The sequence below is a fragment of the Haematobia irritans genome, chromosome 5 (assembly GCF_050003625.1).
Source record: "Haematobia irritans isolate KBUSLIRL chromosome 5, ASM5000362v1, whole genome shotgun sequence".
NCBI classification, from domain to species: domain Eukaryota; kingdom Metazoa; phylum Arthropoda; class Insecta; order Diptera; family Muscidae; genus Haematobia; species Haematobia irritans.
In genome coordinates, this window is record NC_134401.1 from 58,097,205 (window position 1) to 58,107,872 (window position 10,668).

Sequence of the window (10,668 nt, forward strand, 5' to 3'; positions counted from 1 at the left end):
ATTTCACTAAAGCCAGTTCAATTTTATTTTAGTTCATTATTTTTGTGGAAAGTTTCCTTTTCTTAGTGAAATGAACTAAGAAACGGAAAAAATTAAAAGCATGGCGACTTTCTAAATTCGTAATTCTCACAAAATAGTTCATTATTTCTTTAAATTTGTAAATTTTACTACAAATGCGCCCATCTTGAACGTCGTATGACACTAAAGAGAGTCTTGTAATTTTGAACTCCAATTTTTTCCTTCAAACTACAAAATTTTCTTTAACCCGGAAAGCTTATCCTACTGAAAGTCACTGATAAGCTAAACATACGTCTGTGGAACGTATCATAGTTTGTCATCACGTGGACAAAATTTGTGAATTTTTGTTTTAAATTTTTGTACTTGAATTTGTCGAAAAATATTTACTTATTTTTGTGATATCGACGAACGTTTGTTATACTGTTTAGTTAAAATTTTCTGAAAATAATCTTAATTGTAAAACAAGTATATACGGCCGTAAGTTCGGCCAGGCCGAAGCTTATGTACCCTCCATCATGGATTGCGTAGAAACTTCTTCTAAACACTGCCATCCAGAATCGAATTACTTAAGTTGCGGTAACGCTTGCCGATGGCAAGGTATCTTAAAACCTCCTAACACCATCTTCTAAATTGTATGTAAGTCCATACGTGGTATATATTAAATCAAAAAAGATCGATCCAATACGTATATAATACAGTTTGACAAAGTAGACATAAAATTTTTACAAAATTTTCTACAGAAATAAAATTTTCACAAAATTTTCTATAGAAATAAAAATTTTGACAAAATTTTCTATAGAAAGAAAATTTTGACAAAAATTTCTACAGAAATAAAATTTTAACATAATTTTCTATAGAAATAAACTTTTGACAAAATTTTCTATAGAAATAAAATCTTGGTCGCTTATTTTTGGCTCGAGTGGCAACCATGATTATGAACCGAATAAAATTTGAACAAAATTTTCTATAGAAATAAAATTTGCTATAGAAATAAAATTCTGGCAATGATGAAAATTTTATTATGAACCGAATAAAATTTGAACAAAATTTTCTCTAGAAATAAAATTTTGACAAAATTTTCTATAGAAATAAAATGTTGGTAGATTATTTTTGGCTCTAGTGGCAACCATGATTATGAACCGATATGGACCAATTTTTGTGTGATTGGACCAATTTTGGTATGGTTGTTAGCGACCATATACTAACACCACGTTCCTAATTTGAACCGGATCGGATGAATTTTGCTCCTCCAAGAGGCTCCGGAGGTCAAATCTGGAGAACGTTTTATATGGGGGCTATATATAATTATGGACCGATAAGGACCAATTCTGCCACGGTTGTTAGAAACCATATACCAATATCATGTACCAAATTTCAGCCGGATCGGATGCAATTTGCTTCTCTTTGAGGCTTCGCAAGCCAAATCTGGAGATCGGTTTATATGGGGTCTATATATAATTATGGACCGATGTGGACCAATTTTTGCATGGTTGTTAGAGACCATATACCAACATCATGTACCAAATTTCAGCCGGATCGGATGAAATTTTCTTCTCTTTGAGGCTCGGCAAGGCAAATCTGGGGATCGGTTTATATGGGGGCCATAAGCGTAGCTAGATCATTTTCCTAGGGGGGGCTAAAGCCCCCCTAGCTAAAAATTTATAGACTGAACTTATAGGTTCAGTTATTGTTTTATTTCATAAAAAAGAATAAAAAAATATACATCAAAATAATATATAATAAAGCAACTAAAAGTAGTTCCACACTTTTCCCAGCAAAAAAATTGGAATTTGTTTTAAAGGCACAACTTTAAATGCACTTCCAAAAATGTCCCCACAAAAAAGTTAATTATATTAACTACACAGAAAGTTTGTTTACTTAATTTTTTTTTCATATTTTAATGCGTAATTTTTGTTTTCTTTTTTCAAATAGTTTAAAAAAAGAGTAAGAATAAATAAAATAGTAAAAATTATTCAAATTTTGCTACAAAAATGCTAAATCCATTACAGAAAAATCGATAATTTTTGAAAATATTCAAAGAAGCGTTAGAATGCATTAAAAATCATAAAAAAAATATAAAAATTATTATAAATTAATGTTTCTTGAAGCTCGAGGTCTTTATAAATATTTATATAATTCTAACAAAAGGTCGACCAAAAATCAAATAAAAAACGAATAAATAAAAATTATTTATTTGGGAAAATATCACACAATTTTTTAATTCACATTCAAAACTCTGAATTCGGATCACACCGTAAGAAGTGATGCAAATTTATTGCAACGGCTGTTGAAACGGTGGACATTCGTTCTATGACGAGTTCCTATTACATTCATCGCTTCTCCGCAAATTTTGCACCACTTCCGGACCCAAAAAGAACATTTTCACTTCTATTTTGGCGACTCTTTTTTGCAGCATTATTAAGATATTAATTTATGAAAGAATAGTTTTAATACCAATTACTATTTCTTAATTAAGATGACTAAACCAGACTAAACAATATAATAAAGGAGCTTTACAGCCTGTTTCTGTATGTCGAATGAGCTCTGTCGATCGACTAAAATGGAAACAAACACCTGAATTTATAACCAAAAACAGCTGTTTCTATGCATTTCAGTCGATAGATTGAACTCGTTCGACATACAGAAACAGGCTGTTAGTTATTCAACTAAACCATAAGTTCAATCACAGCTCTATTTCATAAATATCAGACTTCAAATATTGCCATCGGCAACTGCTACCACAACCCAAGTAATTCGATTGTGCATGAAAGTCTTTAGCGGAACTTTGTGCGGTTGTATATACTTGTTTAATTTTTATATAAATGTTAAATCGTAAATAGGTTTTCAAATTCTGGGGGGGGGCTAAATTTTTTCTGGGGGGTCTAAGCCCCCTCCCCAGAGGCCTTCCTACGCTTATGATGGGGGCTATATATAATTATGGACCGATGTGAACCAATTTTTGCACGGTTGTTAGAGACGATATACCAACACCATGTACCAAATTTCAGCCAGATCGGATGAAATTTGCTTCTCTTTTAGGCTCCGCAAGCCAAATCTGGGGATCGGTTTATATGGGGGCTATATATAATTATGGACCGATGTGAACCAATTTTTGCACGGTTGTTAGAGACCATATACCAACACCATATACCAAATTTCAGCCGGATCGAATGAAATATGCTTCCGTTAGAGGCTCCACAAGCCAAATCTGAGGGTCCCTTTATATGGGGCTATACGTAAAACAATAACAACTACTTGTGCCAAGTTTCAAGTCGATAGCTTGTTTCGTTCGGAGTTAGCGTGATTTCAACAGACGGACGGACGGACGGACGGACATGTTTACATCGACTCAGAATTTCACCACGACCCAGAATATATATACTTTATGGGGTCTTAGAGCAATATTTCGATGTGTTACAAACGGAATGACAAAGTTAATATACCCCCATCCTATGATGGAGGGTATAATTAACCAAAATTTTTCTTCTGTTTTTTTTTTTGTTCAGTGTATTTGTATGCCCCCAACTACCTTATTGTCACTGTAGCCTATCCCAATTGGCCTTTGACATCGACGTCATAGTGTAAGGAAATAACAACCTGCTCAGTTAGTACTCTCAACCAAGTGCTTTGACCCAGATTTCAATAAACGTAGTTGTCTCTTGTTTTCATTTCGGTTTTCGTTTCTCTGCAATATTCTTTAATAGTTTTTTTTTTATTGTAAAAAAAACCTGTAGCTGCAATTAAGAATTGTCGACAGTGTTTCATTTGCTCAAATTGCATTTGCTGCCGCGCTTACCTTTGATCTGCATTTATTCTCCAATGTCATGCCATTTTAGCCCGTAAACGGAAGACATCAAAACAAAACTTTGTGCAGTCAAATGGGAAAAACTAAAGATCTTCCAACCAATTACTTTCACAATTGTAACACTTCAAAACGTTTTTTGCTTTGAGATTGCTACTTTGGGAATGCATTTTGTAGCATTGTCATACTGTCAAAAGGCAGAAATAAAAGAAAAACAATTTAATCGGACCTGAAATGAATTAAGAATTGGGAGATTTGGCAAAGAAATGACTCCAAATCTGCCCCTTACTCATCTAAATAAAAAATATCTGTTGAGTTGACTAATTTGACTACCACTAGAGCAACCTGAAATCCATGTTAATGTTTATCATGATGAGGAGAATCAAGACGGAATTTTTTATACAATATTACTTAAAGTAAAATTTGCGCGAACCTTTCTTTAAGAAAATAAACTGGCGCCAAGATGGGACGACCTGGAGCTAATCTAGCTTCCACCATGATAAGTTTAGATCAGCAATTTAAATAAGACTACAAATGCATATCATCGCTTTACAACTAGTAAATCGTTGTGATATTATATGCATATAACTTCTAATTTCAGTGTGCAATTACTGAAAATACAGCACGGTCAGTATGGTTATGATTTGGCGTTAACGGTATTTATACTCCCATATAAATGATAGTATAGCAAATGGGCCATATCGGACCAGATTAAGGTATAGCCCCCACATAAGCCGAAACCTTGACTTGGCTTTTGGAGCCTCACACAGTGGCGATACCACAGTGGCAAACTTCTCTCTTAATATAAGTATAAAGAAATGTCAACTGTAGAGGACATGTACATTGAAAAAACTATTTACGCGATATTAAAGGATGCGCAATTTACTAAATATGTATGACAAATTCCTTTAAAATAATGAAATTTTAATTAAAATAAAATTTTTAATCTCTGCTTCAAAAATTGGTTTCTTTAAATTTGGGACACAAATTTTGGAAAAATCCGTTAAAGTGGCATGTTTTTGAAGTAAGTAAATTTCCCTCACAGTAAAGAAACACATGTTTTAATTAAAGAAATCGTCCTTAAATTAACTGAAATATTGAATCTTTAGATTTAACACAAAAACTCTTCAAATATAGGCGAAGACTTATTTTGAAGATTTAGCATCTTTGGTTTAAAGTTTTTTTTTTTAAATTCATAAAACATTTTGTACTTATAAGTATCTGTTAAAATTTATATTTTTAAACTGACATGCGTGAATAACGTTATTACTATACCTACTAAAAGAGAATGAAAATTCGAGAAATGAGATCTGTATCCTAATTTTAATTTTATTTTAAAGAAGCCGCATCTTTGGTTCGAAATCGATGCCAACATCCTTAAGGGAAGGTCAAATTCTTGGCATTACACAGAAAAAAATCAGTACCTGTATACCTTAATTTCTCGAGGGCAATATTAGAAATGACAAAAATGTGGATTTTACCTTTTTCAAAAAAAAAAAAATAAAAAAAAAACACAGTAAATTCGTCAATTTATGCTCGGCTATATACAATTTGTAAATTTACATTAGAAAGATATCCGCAACATACTCCGTTAAAAATATTAAACAAGGCATACAATGCACAATCTACTCTTAAAGTAATGTCCTCTGAGGTGGACATCGGTAGTGATAGGGTTAAAATTCATAGTGGTTGTAATTATGGCCACAACGTAAATAATTCATTTGTGGATGAATTTCGAACGAAATCTGTGGTGGAGGATGCAAATCTTTTGGCCACGTTACTTGAATAAACCAGAACTTGGAATAATGCAATTAGGGGTTTTCTGGGAATGGTATCACGGAAACTCCCGGCTTTTACCATATACCCCGAGAATGGTCTTCAAAAATTCCCGGGATTTTTTGAATATTTTTTTAATAAAATATTAGTATAAAATCTAAAAAAATATTTGTTTTGGTACCATTGGGTTAATTTACTCTAAGAAGCGAGAAATATATAAAATAATTTAATTGCTTTTGGTGTTTTGGTCTTTGAGCGGAATTCCGGGAAAAGCTCTAAACACAATAATATCAAGCTTTTCAACAGCCCTAACAACCCAGCAAAAAAATTTGGAACTTTTTCCAAGGTACAACTTTGGAAACACTTCCAAAGATGTTCTTTGGAACACAGGAAGGTCTTTTAATTCAATTGTTTATAACTCGATTTTTTCGTACTTTTAATGGGTAATGAAAGAACTAACAGGTTGTCTAATAAGTCCCTGATCTAACAAAGAAAAACACATTTTTTTTGTCAAAATTCGTTTTATAACGACCTTCCAATTTTTTGATACCATTTTGGTAGTACTGCTTCGGTTTTGCCTCAAAATAGACCTCAGTTTCCGCGATCACCTCTTCATTGCAGCCAAATTTTTTCCCTTCGAGCATCCTTTTGAGGTCTGGGAACAAGAAAAAGTCGCTGGGGGCCAGATCTGGAGAATACGGTGAGTGGGGAAGCAAGTCGAAGCCCAATTCATGAATTTTTGCCATCGTTCTCAATGACTTGTGGCACGGTGCGTTGTTCCAACAATGCCATATAATAGTCACTGTTGATGGTTTTTCCCTTCTCAAGATAATGGATAAAAATTGTTCCATGCGCATCCCAAAAAACAGAGGCCATTACTTTGCCAGCGGACTTTTGAGTCTTTCCACGCTTCGGAGACGGTTCACCGGTCGCTGTCCACTCAGCCGACTGTCGATTGGACTCAGGAGTGTAGTGATGGAGCCATGTTTCATCCATTGTCACATATCGACGGAAAAACTCGGGTGTATTACGAGTTAACAGCTGCAAACACCGCTCATAATCATCAACACGTTGTTGTTTTTGGTTAAATGTGAGCTCGCGCGGCACCCATTTTGCACAAAGCTTTCGCATATCCAAATATTGATGAGTGATATGACCAACACATTCCTTTGATATCTTTAAGGCCTCTGCTATCTCGATCAACTTCATTTTACGGTCATTGTGGATTTTTTTGTTTTTTTGATGTTTTCGGTAATCACGACGGGAGTTCCAATGCGTTAACCGTCCTCCGTGCTCATTTCACCACGCTTGCATTTTGCATACCAATCAATTATTGTTGATTTCCCTGGGACAGAGTCTGGAAACTCGTTATCAAGCCAAGTTTTTGCTTCCACCGTATATTTTCCCTTCAAAACACAAAATTCCTTTTTCCATTCTTTCCACAATAACAAAAGTTGCTTCACAAAAGACGCTCTATCTCACAAATTAATTGACTTACAGACGTCAAATTTTGACACGAATCATTTGAAGGTTGGTACTATATAAAAATAATATGTATTTAATACTAGCGACGCCATTTATGTGTCAGAACGGGGACTTATCAGCCAACCTGTTAACTTATCGACACGCCTGCTACTACTGCCTATTGAACGTTTTTCACAAATCAACGACAGCCATGCCGATAAGCTACGTAAAGTAGAAAAAGACATATAACTCTGATGCGGGATTTTCCTCAATTTTGTTTTTTTTTTTGTTTCAAATAGATTAAAAACAGAGTAAGAATTAAAAAAAAGTAGCAACTTATTCAAATTTTGTCGATAACAATTCTAGAAAAATTGCGAATTTTTGAAAATATTTGAGGTCAAAAGTTGCGCGTTAAAGGTGAGTACTAGGTTCGGTTTTTTTCACCAAAACACTAAATTAAAAGTACAAAAATATTTATGAAGACTATTATATTTTTATCAAGTCTTATCAAATAATGGATGGAAAAGATCCAATGAATTGATTGATTATCATTTTATATTTCTAAATTAATTAATTAAGAAAAGTAACCGTGAAAAAAAGCTGGTTTTCAGCTTGAAAACTGAACATAGTACTCAGCTTAACGCGTTAGAATGCATTAAAAATCATAAAAAATTATAAAAATTATTTATTTGGCAAAATATCACAAACATTTTTGAATTCACATCCAAAACACTGAATTCAGATCGCACCTTAAGAAGTGATGCAAATTCAGTGCAACGGCTGTTGAAATGGTGGACATCCGTCCTATGACAAGCCCAAGTTAAATATATCGCTTCTGCGCTAATTTTGCACCACCTCCTGATCCAAAAAGAACATTTGCACTACTTTTTTGGCGAAGCTTTTTTTGCTGGCAATTTTAACAGTGATACCAAAAATAATGAAATATAGCACATGCGAAGGTATTAGATTTGAAGTATCTTTATATGTCTTTTTTTAAGGAACTTCTAATATATTGAACCAATACCATTGTCCTGCAAGATGTTGATCATTATTTGTATTATCCTTGTCTTCAATATTATAGAGAATATTTCATAATTTCATGGTATTTGCTTTAAGAAAAATATGTTGTCATCGTTATTATGAGAAAGATAATAACTAAAAGTACTCAGTTTGCAAGTACATGTATGTGTTTGTCTGTTTTTTTGGGCGTACAGGCCAGTCAACGAGTGTAGCTGACAGTTTGCTTCTTATGGTTTATGGATGTGAAAGGCCTAAGGAGATATTCACACACACACAAGCAAACCTATATATAACAGCTCATTTACAATGTGTTGCATTACCACAGTACTTCCGGTTTCCTTTCTGTAGACTCTTTGTGTTGCGATAAGAATCAAATGTCTAGTTGGATTTTGTTGGAATTTTACAAAAAATAACAAAACAAACCTACACATATTCGTCCCATATGGCTACCCCAAAAGAATCTTTGTTCCTATTGTGGATTTTATTCTCATTGTAGAACTGACGACTTGCAGCTTCTATAACTTTGATGTGGCTTCATTTAAAGCACAAGAGGAAGGCAGAAGCAATTATGGTCATAACCAAATTTGTCTTATTTTTTTTTATTCCCTGCACTTCTTGATTCTATCAAATGGATAAGACATCACTCCAATACACGCATGCAGTGATATATGAAGACCTAAGGCCATATATATAGAAATTTATCCACAAATGTACTGTAGTCCTGTGAGGCAGACTATGTGCGTGTGTGTTTATGTAAATGTATTAGTTCGATGACAAAAACTTGTATAGCAAACGAGTTGAAAGACAATGTTAAAGTTCGGTTAAGTTTCAAATTGAAATTTAAATTTGTCTCTCAATATGCAAATGACATATTTGCACATTCTTCTATAGATTTCTGTTATTTTATGGTGATTTCCTCCACAAACAGCAGCTCTCCGGATACTTATTTGGTTTTCTGTCACCCATGATATATACATGGGCTTGTTAGTCGTTTGAAAACTTCCATATTTGATGCTATGCAAAAGTTAACTTTAGTCCAATTTTTCTCGGAAAGTCCACATTGAAAGTTTCATTTGGGAAAATAATTTAAAACTCATTGTGCATGAATATGAGTTAGCAGCAAGCATATAAATTACAAATATATGAGGTAATTGAACAAACTTTGTTGGCCAGATAATGAGTGAAAGGCTGCCATGGCGAATTAATAAGCACATGAGATAATTGCAAATATTAGAAAAAAAAACAACCTTTTGCATATTCCAAGGATATGATTTTTCATATGCAATTTTAATTATATTTACAATAAGAATATATTTTAGGGTATTTTTTCTCAAGCAAATTTAATTCGACATAAAAGGTATTTTCAACCAAAAAGTCAAATGCATTTTGTGCAAACATAATGATTCTTGAATGATTAAATTAAATAAGTTTGAAATCTTACACAGAAGAATCGTCCGATTTTAAACTGATACTAATTTTTAGGTTTATTTTAAAATTGTTCAAACTAGCGATGTCCGTCCATCAGTTAAAACCTCTTTCGAACGAACTAACTTGGAAATACATATGAACCATACAAACCCCAGATTTGACATCATGAACCACTTTCAAATGACTTGAAACTTGGAAATACAAATGAACTATACTAACCACAGATTTGACATCATGAACCTCCGTTCACATACGATATTGGTACATAATCTTCTAAAGCCGTCATATAAACCGATCAAGAACTATAGGTATTTAACTGCTCTTTATAGAAGACAATCGTAAGAAGTTTGAGAGACCTTACTAGTTTCAAATATCAAAGATGCTTTGACATCACCAAAATGTTCAAATTCGGGAAATGTGAGATTGTGCCTTCTAAGTTACATCAAATATGAATTCGTACATCAATTCCAGAAGTTTTTGTGTTTGCTCAAAGAATCGGACTACATTGCAACCACTGCTCCACGGTGCCCAACTAAATGTATGTTTCTGTTAAATAAAGTTTGTTTAATCGGCTCTTGGGTACCGCAAGCTATGCTATATAAATAAAGGGTGATTTGTTAAGAGCTTGATAACTTTTTTTTTTTAAAAAACGCATAAAATTTGCAAAATCTCATCGGTTCTTTATTTGAAACGTTAGATTGGTCCATGACATTTACTTTTTGAAGATAATTTCATTTAAATGTTGACCGCGGCTGCGTCTTAGGTGGTCCATTCGGAAAGTCCAATTTTGGGCAACTTTTTCGAGCATTTCGGCCGGAATAGCCCGAATTTCTTCGGAAATGTTGTCTTCCAAAGCTGGAATAGTTGCTGGCTTATTTCTGTAGACTTTAGACTTGACGTAGCCCCACAAAAAATAGTCTAAAGGCGTCAAATCGCATGATCTTGGTGGCCAACTTACCGGTCCATTTCTTGAGATGAATTGTTCTCCGAAGTTTTCCCTCAAAATGGCCATAGAATCGCGAGCTGTGTGGCATGTAGCGCCATCTTGTTGAAACCACATGTCAACCAAGTTCAGTTCTTCCATTTTTGGAAACAAAAAGTTTGTTAGCATCGAACGATAGCGATCGCCATTCACCGTAACGTTGCGTCCAACAGCATCT